The sequence below is a fragment of the Culex pipiens genome, chromosome 2 (assembly GCF_016801865.2).
Source record: "Culex pipiens pallens isolate TS chromosome 2, TS_CPP_V2, whole genome shotgun sequence".
NCBI lineage: Eukaryota > Metazoa > Arthropoda > Insecta > Diptera > Culicidae > Culex > Culex pipiens.
Window position 1 is genome coordinate 55,465,596 of NC_068938.1, and position 15,800 is coordinate 55,481,395.

Consider the following 15,800-nt stretch of genomic DNA (forward strand, 5'->3'; position numbering starts at 1 on the left):
TCATTCTGACCACGGGAACCCCTCCCTCCAATCGCTTAAAGTTTGTATGGAAAAAATCGTCAAAATGTATGGAGAAAAGCAACTGTTTTACTTTTTTACCTGTGGAAGGCGCCATAGTTATTTGATTCTTACCATTACCATATTTCAAAATACTGAACATTTTTCGAAAAAATATCAAAAAAGATGTAAAGTAATCCACGGTTGCAAATTTGAGTTTGCATCAAAAAATGATTTCTGAAATTAAGTTTGACAGTATTTAAGATTTATTCAATTACAATTTTACGAAAAGTAATGCTTTCAGTACCAGATTTTAAATCACACCAAACTCTAGCTCAAAAGATGCATATTTTAGTCCCCTTAAGTATGTAAAAACTTGAAGAAAAAAAACAGTACCTAATAAAAACCCAAAAACGTGGTTTGGAAATTCAACTTTGAATGATAAAATGTCAATAAAAAATATATACAAAATATTTTTGCCCTCTGTATCATTTTTTTTTTTTTCAAAAAAAAAATCCTAAGCATAAATTTACCGAAGACACTACATTGACCAGGAAATCCCTTAAAAAATAAAAAGGTGAATTTTTAAAAATATATCTAGTTTAATACATATTTTAGAACATTCAATTGTTTATTTTGTTGTCCAGTCCAAAAATTTGTGCAGAATTTAAAATATTTTTTAAAATCGCGTTTTTTTCCCAAATCCAGCAGGATACAGTTTTTATAGTTCAAAAAATAAAGCTCTCTTCTACTTCTTTATGGAGAATTTCCTGAACAACCATATTACACATCGTACCGGGCATCAGAGCAGAATTTGCGTTGAGCAATGTTGTGTAGAGCATTTCGTTAATAATATACGACCAGTATTACCTTTTTATGTGATTTATCACCATCCCTCCTTCCCACTCACGATTTCTGGTTCCCAGTTTCTATCCAAGCCACTCCGGAAAACCCATACCCAACATCACGGGGGTTTCTGCGGCGGTAAAACCTCGGAAAACTTGTTCTCTTCAGAGAACATCATCACCATCATCATCGTCGTCGTCGTCGTCATTGTTGCACACACCCACTGGGGAGGGACGATTCGAGGCTGTGGACCATGCACCGGAGTGCAATCTCTGAGAAGGCGCGTTTTGAGAGCAGTCGTTCTTACACCAACCGAAAAACCGACTCCAGCAGCCCCCTTTCGGACGAAAAACCAAAGTGCATACGGCAAGCGGTAATGTTGGATGCTGTACATTCATTTTCAGGGATTTTGGGCTTCAGTGTGATGCGTTCTGGGGAAGTTGGGTTGCTGGACGTGGAAAAAGGAGTGGGGCGGATTGGGGGTGGTGGGTGAGTCACAGGGAATTCCCTTCTTTGGGGTCGTTTTTCGAGATCATGCGGTGTAGGTGGTTGAGCAGTGGTGGCGGGTTTTCATAATTATTTGTTGTTGAAATTTGGAAAAAAAAATTAGCAATAACTATTATTTTGTTGACGCTCCATTTTTTTTAATTTAAAAAAAAAAATCTGCAAATAAATTTCAAAGATTAGTTTTCAAAACAATGATTTTAATATTTCCCACTTACACGCTCCACCCATGCTCTATGTAAAAAGGCAAAAGTCGGCCCCCAGGTCGACATACCTTAGGCTCGGATACCTCCCACTTTGAATGAATGCACTCTCATAAGTAGTGTGGGTGTGTTTTTCAATGACGCAATCTATGATCTGCCCTGTGGATGGTATCGTATTACAAGAGTTTCCCCCCACAAAGAAGGAAGGAACGTGAGTTTTTGGTGAAATATTTTATTCATTTCCGGAAAGTAGTGTGCACCTTCATTATGGGGGAGGTGGGACGACGATTACAAATCCCAATTCTTGCCAGGAGAAGGCCAGCTATGGTTTCGAGTCTACTTTTCCCGGAGCAGGATTTAAATTGTGGATGTGTGTGGGTGTGTGCATTACAGCACGTGTACGCTTGGCTTGTGGTCAGGGATTTGGTGCGAATTAAGTTTGGTGTGATGGCGAGCAAAGTGGTCACTTTTGGACGGTACCGTGTCCTGAAAACAGTGTGAATGGCAGCCACATTGGGGAATAAATTTGCGAGTCTCAGTGACGGTGAATGACAATTGCTGTGACTGGCAGAATGTTTCGGGAAGAAGAACACAAGATTTCATTCCACTTGACAAAGTTTGTCTTTTGTACCGAAGAAATTTTGCAATTTATTATTCGGTTTCTGTGGCATAACTTGAGATAACTTGGGCATGAATACATTAAAAGCGCACCTTCCTCTCTTCTACGGATCAGGTGCACCTGAGACAAACAATGCATACGAACTAATCTGAAACGTTGTTATAAAAGTTACACATGCTTGTGGAGTTTTCAATTAAATCTGAAGCCTCACCCCTTGAACCTTCAAGAAAATGCCAAACAAACCATGACGAAGTGTGCTTGAAACTTTATAACTGCATGCAGGTAACTTGTTTTTATCGATGTAATAGAAAATAATTCTAGATTTCTTTTTCAAAACAACCAAAGCGCCATGGGTATTTATGTACATAGGACCCTTTGAAAAAGTAAGCGAGAATTACCCTTTTGCAAAACAGTTTCCAGCTGGGGTTTCTGGCTGATTATTTTCAAATTTTGAATTTCATAATTATTGTGATTTTTGTCCATGCATGAAAATATTGTTTTAGGTGGCACTTGAAAACTATATTTTTTATGTAATTTTAATTCACCATTGGTGATTGGATCTAATGCTTTTTGACTAGAGGAGAAGAAAACGTTCTACACAAAAAACCCTATTCAAATAACTGAGGAAAGGCTGGAAAATCACTCAAAAAATAAACTTCGTTATTCAACCTCGTAACCAAAGACAAAGGTGTTCAATTTCAAACGCCTCGACCGGAATTTTATAGCAATATGGCCCAAGAACCTAGCCTGAAATTTGGAGCGCATTTGGTTAAGGTTTAGTACTGAGCAATTCTCTGAGATTTCAGTCATTCGTTTTTTTTTTTGTATTTTTTTAATCCGACTGAAACTTTTTTGGTGCCTTAGATATGCCCAAAGAAGCTATTTTGCATCATTAGTTTGTCCATTTAATTTTCCATACAAATTTGGCAGCTGTCTATACAAAAATGATATGTGAGAATTCAAAAATCTGTAACTTTTGAAGGAATTTTTTGATCGATTTGGTGTCTTCGGCAAAGTTGTAGGTATGGATATGGACAACACTGAAAAAACAAATGATACATGGTAAAAAAAATTGGTGATTTTTAATTTAATTTTTGTCACTAAAACTTAATTTGCAAAAAAAACACTATTTTTATTTTTGTTTTTTGATATGTTTTAGAGGACATCAAATGCCAACTTTTCAGAAATTTCCAGAATGGGCAAAAAATCTTTGAGCGAGTTATAATTTTTGAATCAATAAAGATTTTTTAAAAAAATCGGAACATCGGACGCAAAAATTTTTCAACTTCTTTTTTCGATGTAAAATTGAATTTGCAGTCAAAAAGTACGTTAGTGAATTTTTGATAAAGTGCACCGTTTTCAAGTTATAACCATTTTTAGGTAACTTTTTTGAAGATAGACGCAGTTTTTCATTATTTTTTTTAATTAGTGCCCATGTTTGCACACCTTTGAAAAAAATATTTTTGAAAAGCTGAGAAAATTCTCTATATTTTGCTTTATTGAACTTTGTTAATGTACGCCCTTAGTTGCTGAGATATTGCCATGCAAAGGTTAAAAGACAGGAAAATTGATGTTTTTTAAATCTCACCCAAACAACCCACCATTTTCTAATGTCGATATCACAGCAACTATAGGTCCGATTTACAATGTCAAAATATGAAACATCCGTGAAATTTTCTGATCTTTTCGAAAAAAATAATTTTAAAAATTAAAAACAAGACTAACATTTCAAATGGGCGTAATGTTGACTGTTTGGTCATTTTAAAATGTTAGTCTTGATTTTAAATTTTTGAAAATATTTATATAAATATTTATTAATTTATTTTTTTGACTCAAAAGTTACAGCCATTTTTGCGTCATCCATAAAGTATGTCACGCTCTAGGGGGGGGGGGGGGGGGTGGTGTCTGAGAAAGTGTGACATTTCGTGTTATAAGTATTGGGAAAGTGTGACAAAGGGGAGGGGGGCGGGGGGGGGTTAATTTTGTCTGATTTAAGCGTGACGTACTTTATGGATGAAGCCTTATGGTAAAAACGATGCAAATCTAAAACTCTAATATCTCAAAAAGGAGCTGGCCACATTTTAAGCTGCAGATTGCATTCGAAAGAGGAAATCTAGTACACTAAATGCTGAAAATATTTAAAATTTTGAGATTAAATATGTCTTTTTTGAACTTTCTTATAATAATACATTTCATTTACATTTTAAGTGGTATGGCTAAATGCTTTTCATCTTTGTTATATTTTTTGTTTTATTATTAACTGTTCACATTCATTTGTTTACTTCAAATTGATTAACATTTTTGCATTTAATCGAATACATTGGGGTAAATAAGAAAAAAATCACTTAAACAACTAATCCTTACTTAAAACTTAAAAAAGAAAATTCATTGAAATATTCAAAACCATTAGAACGAGTAAACTGCGAACTGTATTTTAAGATAAATCCTCCAAGCGTTATTACTTGTTCCGCACGAGTTTTGCAACCACGCAGTGTTGTTGTCATCTCGATGAAAATGTTCAGAAGTTCTTGTGGTGAAAACAGGTCACTACTGCCTTCATCCGTTGATGCTGGTTGGTTTTCCCTCGGTTGCTGACTGAAGCCTGGAGGTGTTGTACTCTCTACAACTTTTTGCCGCTGATTCAACGGCAATGGCTGCAGATTTGGAACCACTCGAACAGGTGACGCCAAAGCAGGGAAATCCACGTCCGTGAAAGTTGGTGGTGTTTTGCGACGATTTGGTTGGTGCCTCGTCGTCGCTTGCTGCCGAATTTTTACAAACTCAGGACGTTTTGGGCAGCTTCGATTCTTGGTAGAATGGTCGCCGCCGCAATTGAAGCATTTCGCTTCGATGTTCTCGTTGATTGTTTCGCAAGCTTCAGTTTTGTGCTCAGCTTCGCAGAATGCACAACGACTCTCGATGAAACAGTTCCTTCCACCATGTTCAAACTGCAAGTAGTTCGAACATTGCGTCACGTCACGGTGCACTGGACGATAACGTTCCCAAGTCATGATGATGTTGAAAACTGCCCGAACTGCTTTCAGCTCAGACGGCGTTGTCGATCCTTTCTTGAGATGGACCAGGTACAGTTGATCACGATACTTGATGTCCTTGTTTTGTCTCGTCATCTTGAAGACTTCGATCACGTTCAACTTAAGAGTTTTGAGCTCTTCTTTCAGCACACTCACATCCATGTCGTACAGGCCTCGGAGGACCTGTTTCATGGGGCGCTTACCTGGATCGTCATGGCTGTAGTATTCTATCTTTGTGTTGTTCAGGAAATCCCGAACGTAGTTGTAATCCTTTCTGGTAGGTAGCAGAATTTGGAGTCCATCAGCACACAAGCGAATGGAAGCTCGTAAAGCATCAGATTTGATAAATCCGGTCAGCCACTTTCGCACCGAATCCGATGACGATGTTTTCACAAAAATGGGTGGCAACTTTTCCCGTCGTTCAAATTCTTCCTTCTTGCTCACGTCCACAGGTAGGGTAGCAAACTGGTTTCCAGAAGAATTTTGAGCGTCCTTGCTCAAACTGCCTGGCTTTGCAGGTAGCGCTTCGGCATTCTTTAATTTCTTCAAATTTGCCGATCCTGCTGGTGAGGACCGCCTCTTTTTCTTGTCGTGAGGCATTTTTGCACTTTTTAGCACTGTTTTTGGTTTGTGTGGGACGCACGCCTGACTCGCTTCTCTGCTGATCGCAGACTGATTTCTTCATTTCAAATGTTCAACTACAGTGGACTCTCTCGTTGTCGATATTGCTCATGCTCAAAATCAAAGATTTTGATTATAATAACAACTATACAGCAATTCACCACTAAACAGCACGATTCGAAAAAAAATTCTCCGATCGGGCTCAAAATTTTTCTGGGAGTTCCTTGGCCGAAACAATTAGACCCGTATTTTTTGTTTGGCCATTAGGGTGACCTACGCCGTGTTAGGGTGTTCTGAAAAATGGCAATTTTCGTCATTTATCGCAAAAACCACTTTTTTCAAATAATCATAACTCCGCGACATTTCATCCGATTGTAGCTGTCTTAGACGCAAAAGAAAGGTTATTAATTTGTCTATTTAGGAAAAATAGTAAGAAGTTTCAAAAATCAAGATTAATATTTGAAAAGGTCGTATGAAAACATAAAATGCTTTATGTCTGAAAATATTTTGCGTTGTTGAGTATTTCAATTACGAAAATGTTGGTACCCTAACTTGTATAGGTCATCGCTGAAATGTTCAGGTAAAACAACAGCATTTTAAATTTTCATACGACCTTTTCAAATGACAAGCTAGATTTTGAAACCTCTTACTATTTTTCTCAAAAAGCCATACTTAACTTCTTTCTTTTGCGTCTAAGACAGCTAAAATCGGATGAAATGGCGCGGAGTTATGATTTTTTTTTTAAAGTGGTTTTGCGAAAAATGACGAAAATTGCCATTTTTCGGACCACCCTAACACGGTGTAGGTCACCCTAATGGCAGAACAAAAAAATACGGGTCTAATTCTTCCGGCCAAGAAACCCCCAGAAAAAATTTGAGCCCGATCGGTGAACTTTTTTTTCGAATCATGCTGTTTTCGTGGGGAATTGTTGTATATTGCTTTAAGCTTTTATCTATTAGGAAACCAATCACATAAATCACGTAAGTTATTTTCATCCCATGTACTCTAAACCTTCACCACTACAAACTACCTGTCAGCTGCACGAGGTACACAATGCAGCAATGCATTTGATGTGTGCAATTCAAAACCGCCATAAGCTCACCCGAACTGTTAAGACGAATGTTTCAACGAGAGATGCTCAGAAAGGTAGCATATACTGAATGTTATCATGTTTCATTTGATTTCCACTACTTTGAGTAATGCTATTTGTGATTTTCTGCCTCCAAGCATGCTGTGTACGACAATGACGACGAGAGAGATTATTGCTTAGGTGATGGAACACTTACGAACCAAGGAGAAGTGATTACGAAATATGGGAAAGTGCATCTTGAGAGATGCATTTTCCGAGTGGGATTAGTTTTCAAATTGATCCTACGGATGGAGGTTATTCATTTCCTTTCAAGTTGGAGAAATCTAGTAGTAACAATTCTTTGGGAAGCTTATGACTGCTTCAAGCTCAGTAACAAACTTGAAGTTCGTGTATTGTTATAAATGAACTTATTCTGAACAATCTAAATTTTGGTAAAACAATGTTGGTTTACCAGGTTTTTATTTTTTCTGGATGTATATAAAGATATCAGAAACAAATTATTCGCTCTACAGAATTGCTTTGGCGTTCTCTATTGCGAGATTCCTACTCAAAACTAGGTGTCCGAACAACATCGCAAACCTCTTTTGCACCTAAGCTTTCATCCACCCCGGGATTCGAACTGACGACCTTTGGATTGTGAGTCCAACTGCCTACCAGCGACTCCACCGAGGCAGGACCCAGGGAGACGACTCCTACACCTGGACTGAACTAACGACCTAACCTCTAGGTTAGACCGGGGCCAACATTTACTTCCCCATCCGACGGAAGACGTGGCCAGACAAATCTCGACTCGAAAAATGCCACCGGGACTTTCTGGGATCGAGCCCAGGCCGACTGGATGAGAGGCAATCACACTTACCCCTACACCACAGGTCTCGGCCAGTCAGGGCATAAAAAGAAGAAACAAATAGAATTAACAACACATCTCAACTCAAATTGCTGCCAGTGCCAGATCCTTGTCATGTTAATTTTACCACCACTACTCGCTAATCACCAAAGTGTGGTAAAACTAGCATCCTCCCCCGGATCGTTAACGAGCGCCGCCACCAGTCTGCCAATCGAGTCGGAAACTAGCAGGTGTCAGCAAATTTGCACCCCATTGAGTGTGCCACGATTCAAACACGTATCATTATCAGCGCAGATGGGGGGAGGTGAATCGAACGGAAACAACCATTCAAGCAGCATTTTAATTTCATTCAGCCGTTCGTCATTTGAATTTTAAATTATTTTTTCCAGGGTGGTGTATTAGTGGGAGGATTTTAAGGAAAATTACTTAATGTCTGTTTGTTTTTTATTCGCACACAAATATCCTTAAAAATATTTGATCATTTATGTTCAATAAACTGAAATATGCCAAAATCACCCACAGAGACAAAGGGATAATATATTATCAAAACTAAAGAAAATCAACCCAAAAACATTCACACGCCAGTAGCGATGGGAAAACCCGAAATTAAATTCCAACATGTCTGCTCCATTCATTTGCGTTTTGGCCTTTTCGGGGGAAAAACTCCAACAAGGAAAGAGTTGGGGGAGACAGGAGGGTTGCGGATTAGAACCCAGTCAGCAGTGAATGGTCCGTTTGCGCTGACAGACCCAGTAGCACAGCAGTGGCAACATCGCTTTGGGGGTAGAATTTTCTCACATCGTTAATTAAAATTAAAATGAGGAATTTCGAATAAATATTCACCACACCAGTGAAGTTCGGAAAAACGTTCCACGTTTGTTCGATGCTCGATGCTGAATGATTCAGAAAACGAAAAGGGGAATATATATCCCGTTTTTCAGGGTTTCAATAGTGAATAGTCCTCAAAACATGTAACTCACATATAATCTTCAAGATGATTAACCTTTTTTCTAGAAAACACAAAAAACCGGTCATTTTCCGTAATTTATTTTCGCCAAAACTAAAACAAAGAAAACAACACCTCTTTGGTAAACTAGGAAAAAAAAACCGACAAGAGGAAAAATGTTCCCCTACTCTGCTTCTTCACTTTAGTTAAAGTGTGTGAAAACAAAAAAAAAAATGAGGAAATTTCCCTCCTTTGTATATTGTTTTACCAAACGGTTTTGTTCGTTTTGTGTGTCGAGGAAAAAGGCAGCTTTTCTTCGCTAGGTTTTTTCCTTCCAAAAAGTACCTTTGAATTTGACCAACTGTGGCAGGTGTGCGGAGTTTAGAGCGTGGAAAAAATGAGAATGGAAAATTTTCCTACACAGCCAACACCTTCTGTTATTTTAATGAACCTTAATTGGTCACGATATTCTGCCTTTCTTCTTGGAAACTGCCTATTCTTCATTTGTGTGCGGTTTTTCTTTTTCTATGCTGTTCTCCTTATCCTCAACAATAGTGGATTTTCATTGGACGTTAAGATAAAAGATGTGATTTGAAGTTGTGGGATATTCATTACTTTTAAAACAAAAAACAAAAAACAAAAAACAAAAAAACAAAAAACAAAAAACAAAAAACAAAAAACAAAAAACAAAAAACAAAAAACAAAAAACAAAAAACAAAAAACAAAAAACAAAAAACAAAAAACAAAAAACAAAAAACAAAAAACAAAAAACAAAAAACAAAAAACAAAAAACAAAAAACAAAAAACAAAAAACAAAAAACAAAAAACAAAAAACAAAAAACAAAAAACAAAAAACAAAAAACAAAAAACAAAAAACAAAAAACAAAAAACAAAAAACAAAAAACAAAAAACAAAAAACAAAAAACAAAAAACAAAAAACAAAAAACAAAAAACAAAAAACAAAAAACAAAAAACAAAAAACAAAAAACAAAAAACAAAAAACAAAAAACAAAAACAAAAAACAAAAAACAAAAAACAAAAAACAAAAAACAAAAAACAAAAAACAAAAAACAAAAAACAAAAACAAAAAACAAAAAACAAAAAACAAAAAACAAAAAACAAAAAACAAAAAACAAAAAACAAAAAACAAAAAACAAAAAACAAAAAACAAAAAACAAAAAACAAAAAACAAAAAACAAAAAACAAAAAACAAAAAACAAAAAACAAAAAACAAAAAACAAAAAACAAAAAACAAAAAACAAAAAACAAAAAACAAAAAACAAAAAACAAAAAACAAAAAACAAAAAACAAAAAACAAAAAACAAAAAACAAAAAACAAAAAACAAAAAACAAAAAACAAAAAACAAAAAACAAAAAACAAAAAACAAAAAACAAAAAACAAAAAACAAAAAACAAAAAACAAAAAACAAAAAACAAAAAACAAAAAACAAAAAACAAAAAACAAAAAACAAAAAACAAAAAACAAAAAACAAAAAACAAAAAACAAAAAACCAAAAACAAAAAACAAAAAACAAAAAACAAAAAACCAAAAACAAAAAACAAAAAACAAAAAACAAAAAACAAAAAACAAAAAACAAAAAACAAAAAACAAAAAACAAAAAACAAAAAACAAAAAACAAAAAACAAAAAACAAAAAACAAAAAACAAAAAACAAAAAACAAAAAAACAAAAAACAAAAAACAAAAAACAAAAAACAAAAAACAAAAAACAAAAAACAAAAAACAAAAAACAAAAAACAAAAAACAAAAAACAAAAAACAAAAAACAAAAAACAAAAAACAAAAAACAAAAAACAAAAAACAAAAAACAAAAAACAAAAAACAAAAAACAAAAAACAAAAAACAAAAAAACAAAAAACAAAAAACAAAAAACAAAAAACAAAAAACAAAAAACAAAAAACAAAAAACAAAAAACAAAAAACAAAAAACAAAAAACAAAAAACAAAAAACAAAAAACAAAAAACAAAAAACAAAAAACAAAAAACAAAAAACAAAAAACAAAAAACAAAAAACAAAAAACAAAAAACAAAAAACAAAAAACAAAAAACAAAAAACAAAAAACAAAAAACAAAAAACAAAAAACAAAAAACAAAAAACAAAAAACAAAAAACAAAAAACAAAAAACAAAAAACAAAAAACAAAAAACAAAAAACAAAAAACAAAAAACAAAAAACAAAAAACAAAAACAAAAAACAAAAAACAAAAAACAAAAAACAAAAAACAAAAAACAAAAAACAAAAAACAAAAAACAAAAAACAAAAAACAAAAAACAAAAAACAAAAAACAAAAAACAAAAAACAAAAAACAAAAAACAAAAAACAAAAAACAAAAAACAAAAACAAAAAACAAAAAACAAAAAACAAAAAACAAAAAACAAAAAACAAAAAACAAAAAACAAAAAACAAAAAACAAAAAACAAAAAACAAAAAACAAAAAACAAAAAACAAAAAACAAAAAACAAAAAACAAAAAACAAAAAACAAAAAACAAAAAACAAAAAACAAAAAACAAAAAACAAAAAAACAAAAAACAAAAAACAAAAAACAAAAAACAAAAAACAAAAAACAAAAAACAAAAAACAAAAAACAAAAAACAAAAAACAAAAAACAAAAAACAAAAAACAAAAAACAAAAAACAAAAAACAAAAAACAAAAAACAAAAAACAAAAAACAAAAAACAAAAAACAAAAAACAAAAAACAAAAAACAAAAAACAAAAAACAAAAAACAAAAAACAAAAAACAAAAAACAAAAAACAAAAAACAAAAAACAAAAAACAAAAAACAAAAAACAAAAAACAAAAAACAAAAAACAAAAAACAAAAAACAAAAAACAAAAAACAAAAAACAAAAAACAAAAAACAAAAAACAAAAAACAAAAAACAAAAAACAAAAAACAAAAAACAAAAAACAAAAAACAAAAAACAAAAAACAAAAAACAAAAAACAAAAAACAAAAAACAAAAAACAAAAAAACAAAAAACAAAAAACAAAAAACAAAAAACAAAAAACAAAAAACAAAAAACAAAAAACAAAAAACAAAAAACAAAAAACAAAAAACAAAAAACAAAAAAACAAAAAACAAAAAACAAAAAACAAAAAACAAAAAACAAAAAACAAAAAACAAAAAACAAAAAACAAAAAACAAAAAACAAAAAACAAAAAACAAAAAACAAAAAACAAAAAACAAAAAACAAAAAACAAAAAACAAAAAACAAAAAACAAAAAACAAAAAACAAAAAACAAAAAACAAAAAACAAAAAACAAAAAACAAAAAACAAAAAACAAAAAACAAAAAACAAAAAACAAAAAACAAAAAACAAAAAACAAAAAACAAAAAACAAAAAACAAAAAACAAAAAACAAAAAACAAAAAACAAAAAACAAAAAACAAAAAACAAAAAACAAAAAACAAAAAACAAAAAACAAAAAACAAAAAACAAAAAACAAAAAACAAAAAACAAAAAACAAAAAACAAAAAACAAAAAACAAAAAACAAAAAACAAAAAACAAAAAACAAAAAACAAAAAACAAAAAACAAAAAACAAAAAACAAAAAACAAAAAACAAAAAACAAAAAACAAAAAACAAAAAACAAAAAACAAAAAACAAAAAACAAAAAACAAAAAACAAAAAACAAAAAACAAAAAACAAAAAACAAAAAACAAAAAACAAAAAACAAAAAACAAAAAACAAAAAACAAAAAACAAAAAACAAAAAACAAAAAACAAAAAACAAAAAACAAAAAACAAAAAACAAAAAACAAAAAACAAAAAACAAAAAACAAAAAACAAAAAACAAAAAACAAAAAACAAAAAACAAAAAACAAAAAACAAAAAACAAAAAACAAAAAACAAAAAACAAAAAACAAAAAACAAAAAACAAAAAACAAAAAACAAAAAACAAAAAACAAAAAACAAAAAACAAAAAACAAAAAACAAAAAACAAAAAACAAAAAACAAAAAACAAAAAACAAAAAACAAAAAACAAAAAACAAAAAACAAAAAACAAAAAACAAAAAACAAAAAACAAAAAACAAAAAACAAAAAACAAAAAACAAAAAACAAAAAACAAAAAACAAAAAACAAAAAACAAAAAACAAAAAACAAAAAACAAAAAACAAAAAACAAAAAACAAAAAACAAAAAACAAAAAACAAAAAACAAAAAACAAAAAACAAAAAACAAAAAACAAAAAACAAAAAACAAAAAACAAAAAACAAAAAACAAAAAACAAAAAACAAAAAACAAAAAACAAAAAACAAAAAACAAAAAACAAAAAACAAAAAACAAAAAACAAAAAACAAAAAACAAAAAACAAAAAACAAAAAACAAAAAACAAAAAACAAAAAACAAAAAACAAAAAACAAAAAACAAAAAACAAAAAACAAAAAACAAAAAACAAAAAACAAAAAACAAAAAACAAAAAACAAAAAACAAAAAACAAAAAACAAAAAACAAAAAACAAAAAACAAAAAACAAAAAACAAAAAACAAAAAACAAAAAACAAAAAACAAAAAACAAAAAACAAAAAACAAAAAACAAAAAACAAAAAACAAAAAACAAAAAACAAAAAACAAAAAACAAAAAACAAAAAACAAAAAACAAAAAACAAAAAACAAAAAACAAAAAACAAAAAACAAAAAACAAAAAACAAAAAACAAAAAACAAAAAACAAAAAACAAAAAACAAAAAACAAAAAACAAAAAACAAAAAACAAAAAACAAAAAACAAAAAACAAAAAACAAAAAACATTAAACATTAAACATTAAACATTAAACATTAAACATTAAACATTAAACATTAAACATTAAACATTAAACATTAAACATTAAACATTAAACATTAAACATTAAACATTAAACATTAAACATTAAACATTAAACATTAAACATTAAACATTAAACATTAAACATTAAACATTAAACATTAAACATTAAACATTAAACATTAAACATTAAACATTAAACATTAAACATTAAACATTAAACATTAAACATTAAACATTAAACATTAAACATTAAACATTAAACATTAAACATTAAACATTAAACATTAAACATTAAACATTAAACATTAAACATTAAACATTAAACATTAAACATTAAACATTAAACATTAAACATTAAACATTAAACATTAAACATTAAACATTAAACATTAAACATTAAACATTAAACATTAAACATTAAACATTAAACATTAAACATTAAACATTAAACATTAAACATTAAACATTAAACATTAAACATTAAACATTAAACATTAAACATTAAACATTAAACATTAAACATTAAACATTAAACATTAAACATTAAACATTAAACATTAAACATTAAACATTAAACATTAAACATTAAACATTAAACATTAAACATTAAACATTAAACATTAAACATTAAACATTAAACATTAAACATTAAACATTAAACATTAAACATTAAACATTAAACATTAAACATTAAACATTAAACATTAAACATTAAACATTAAACATTAAACATTAAACATTAAACATTAAACATTAAACATTAAACATTAAACATTAAACATTAAACATTAAACATTAAACATTAAACATTAAACATTAAACATTAAACATTAAACATTAAACATTAAACATTAAACATTAAACATTAAACATTAAACATTAAACATTAAACATTAAACATTAAACATTAAACATTAAACATTAAACATTAAACATTAAACATTAAACATTAAACATTAAACATTAAACATTAAACATTAAACATTAAACATTAAACATTAAACATTAAACATTAAACATTAAACATTAAACATTAAACATTAAACATTAAACATTAAACATTAAACATTAAACATTAAACATTAAACATTAAACATTAAACATTAAACATTAAACATTAAACATTAAACATTAAACATTAAACATTAAACATTAAACATTAAACATTAAACATTAAACATTAAACATTAAACATTAAACATTAAACATTAAACATTAAACATTAAACATTAAACATTAAACATTAAACATTAAACATTAAACATTAAACATTAAACATTAAACATTAAACATTAAACATTAAACATTAAACATTAAACATTAAACATTAAACATTAAACATTAAACATTAAACATTAAACATTAAACATTAAACATTAAACATTAAACATTAAACATTAAACATTAAACATTAAACATTAAACATTAAACATTAAACATTAAACATTAAACATTAAACATTAAACATTAAACATTAAACATTAAACATTAAACAAAAACTAAATTGTATTTATACTTTTTTCGATAAAAGATGGCATTTTTTGCCGGATGTTCAAATTAAAAAAAGCATTCAAACAAATGATTCAAATTTAATTTTATCGAAGTTTTGAACTCCTGCATTTTTTATTATAGGGTTTATTGTAAATTATAATTTATTTTTTTATGTCTGCGATTTAAACCAGGGCTGTGGAGTCGGAGTCGGAGTCGGAGCCGGAGTCGGTGGAGTCGGGTCTTTTTGGGGACCTGGAGTCGGAGTCGGAGTCGGAGTCGTCAAAACTCGAATAGCTGGAGTCGGAGTCGGAGTCGGAGTCGGCTAAATTTTATGAGCTGGAGTCGGAGTCGGAGCCGGAGTCGTAGATTTCTGATTGACCCGGAGTCGGAGCTGGAGTCGGAGTTATCAAAATATTTTATATAATTTATGAACTTATTTATTGTTCAATATTTGTTATAATTCAGGTTAATTCCCATTTTTTTATTTTATTTATTGAATCGCGTGCACTGCGTTGACATTTTTATAATCAATTCATTTTCGGATTTCTGTCTCTTTTTGCTTGTATTTACAGTATGTAAAATAAGTATTTACACCCCTTGGGCCCTATGCACATTTAGTGATGAAACATGTAAACAATTTAAAGTTTGACAGAAACCTAGTACTACGTTTTGTACAGAAACTCATGCCGAACATTTTGGTACAAGCTCATGAAAAGATGATTTCTATAAAAAGATCTATAACAAATACTATTACAAAAATCAAAAAAGGTACAAAAATAGTTTGCACCTTTCGAAAAATTAACATAAATAAAGTTATTTGATG